The sequence below is a fragment of the Grammomys surdaster genome, unplaced genomic scaffold (genome assembly GCF_004785775.1).
Source record: "Grammomys surdaster isolate TR1022 unplaced genomic scaffold, NIH_TR_1.0 126131, whole genome shotgun sequence".
In the NCBI taxonomy this organism is placed as follows: domain Eukaryota; kingdom Metazoa; phylum Chordata; class Mammalia; order Rodentia; family Muridae; genus Grammomys; species Grammomys surdaster.
The window spans coordinates 863,915-866,507 of record NW_021620939.1 but is presented as its reverse complement, the minus strand read 5'-3'; the positions used below and the strand labels follow the sequence as shown (position 1 = coordinate 866,507).

Genomic DNA, 2,593 nt, shown 5'->3' with positions numbered 1-2,593 from the left:
GTGAGGATCGTATCTCAAAAGACAAAGTTGAAGGCTCCTAGGAAAAGATAGCTGATAGTCTGGCCATAGTGGCTCACACTTTTAATCCTATCTCTCCAGGGGCAGAAGCAGGAGAATCTTTGTGAGTTCAAGGCCAATTTGGTCTACCTAGTGAGTTTCAAGTCAGCCAGAAAGATGCTGTGTCAGAAGAGAAAAAGGAGGAGGAGGAGGAAGAGGAGGAAAGGAACAAAAGGAGGATAAATAAATAAATCTGAGGTTGATCTCTGGCTTACACATGAATACCTTCAACACATACACATCCTTCAATGAATGTGAAAACAAATAATCAATCAATCAATCAATCAGTAGCATCTCTACACATCAATAATGAACTGCCAGAGAAAGAAATCAAGAAGACAATTCTGTGAAGAATAGCCTAAAATAAACCAAGAAATAAGCAAGTGAAGAGCCAGGAATAAGGCTAAGCACAACCTAAGTGAACAACCTCTGTAATGCAACTAAGAAATACTGAGGGAGAAACTGAAGAGGACACTGGAAGATGAAACGATTGATCACCCATGCGAATGGGCCCAGCAGAATTAACAGTGGTAAGATGGCCATATTTCTAAAAGCAATCTCCAGAGTCAATATAATCCCTATTCAAAGTACCAATGCCATTCTTCATAGGATAGAAAGTATTCTTTGGCGTCTTAGGGAAGTACAGAAGACCACAAACAGCCAAGGCAGTTCTAACCAAACTGAGCCTGGCTCGGGTATAACAATACTATAGACTCTACAGTGTAGAGCCACAGCAACAAAACCAGCATGGCACCGGCACAAAAAAACCCAGCATGCAGACCGCTGGAATAGAACAGAGGATCCAGAAATAAACCCACATAGTTACAGCCATCTGATCTGTGACAAAGGTACTAAAAATCGACGTCAGGCAGGGAACCCAGCCTGTTCAACAAAGGGCACTATAAAACTGGACTTCCACATCCAGATGATTGAAATCAGACCATTATCTCTTACTCTGCTCAGAATCCAACTGAAAACAGATCCAAGTGTATGACTAAAACAGAAACAATATACCTGCAAATTAATGGGAGACAAAACCAGAAACAATATACCTTGAAAATTAGTGGGAGACCGAAACAGGAAAACTATACCTTGCTGACTAAGCATTCTGTTTTCAGTTAAGACACTTAATAAGTTCCTGATTGTCCTGGGTTAAGTCCTTGCAAGTTAAGGCTTCTGTTTGTACTTAAGACCAAGTTCCTGTTTCTTAGATCTGATGTAAACTGCAAAACATGTTCTTCAACCTACACTAAACTTGCAACCCCATTCACATGATACACGTCCTTATCTCTGTCCTTTCCCTTTAATTGTATCTTTCCAACATTGAATGACTGCCACCTCTCTCGCTTCTGTGGACACCTCATTGCTCCGATAAAGTCTCCTATAAAAGTCGTTCAAATCCTGGCTTAGGGTGAGACATCCAGCTGGCCAGACCTGGGTGCACCCCAACATGCTTCGTGCTTTAATTGGACACTTGTGGATTTGGTCTCGTCTCCTTGTGATTCTCAGGTTTAACCGGAAATTTTTATATAAGATGGAAAATGTTGAAATTACTAGAGACAAACTCAGGAGAAACTTATCGGTATACCTACAGGCACCAATTTGATTGAATGGGACCCTGAGAGCTTAGGAGTAAGAAGCAGTGATAAGGACTTCTGGCCTCCCTCTAGCTGCCATCTTGTGTCCCTGGGTGTGTGCGCCTTATCTCAGCTGGTCTGCCCGAGAACCCCTGAGCGCGAACCTTAGTCCTCCGCGCAGCCCCATTTCCACTCCAACAAGATGAAAGAAACGATCACGAACCAAGAAAAACTTGGCAAACTGCAGGCACAAGTGCGCATTGGTGGGAAAGGAACTGCTCGTAGAAAGAAGAAAGTGGTTCACAGAACAGCCACAGCAGACGATAAAAACTGCAGTTCTTCTTAAAGAAGTCAGGGGTAAACAACATCTCTGATATTGAAGAGGTGAACATGTTTACAAACCAAGGAGCAGTGATCCATTTTAACAGCCCTAAAGTTCAGGCATCTCTGGCAGCAAACAGCTTCACCATTACCGGCCATGCTGAGACAAAGCAGCTGACAGAATTACTTCCCGGCATCAAAAACCAGTGTGGTGCAGACAGTCTGACTAGTTTAAGGAAACTAGCTGAGGCTCTGCCCAAACAATCTGTGGGTAGAAATGCACCACTTGCTCCTGGAAAGGAGGAGGAGGAGGAGGAGGAGGAGGAGGAGGAGGAGGAGGAGGAGGACGAAGTTCCAGAGAATTTTGATGAAGTTTCTAAGAACGAGGCAAACTGACTTAAGGCAACTTCTGAAGAAGGTGACACTTGCAGAAGTTACAGGAGCTGGTATTTTATATCATGACTGCTTAAAATTTTTTTGTTTATTATGGATCTGATAAAATCTAGATCTTTAATATTTTTAAGCCCAAGACCCCTGGACAGTGCGGCTCTTTTTAGTTTTTGCTTATATCTAATTCATTCTTTGCGGCAAATTAAGCTGAATAAGCCTGGGAATAAAGTTTGGAAAAGGTTAATAAA

The 2,593-nt window shown here is 42.5% G+C and overlaps 1 pseudogene; it reads left to right on the top strand.

Moving 5' to 3' along the window:
- The first annotated feature begins 1,836 nt into the window (after positions 1 to 1,836).
- On the top strand, positions 1,837 to 2,351 carry LOC114611988 (annotated as a pseudogene).
- Positions 2,352 to 2,593: the final 242 nt, after the last annotated feature.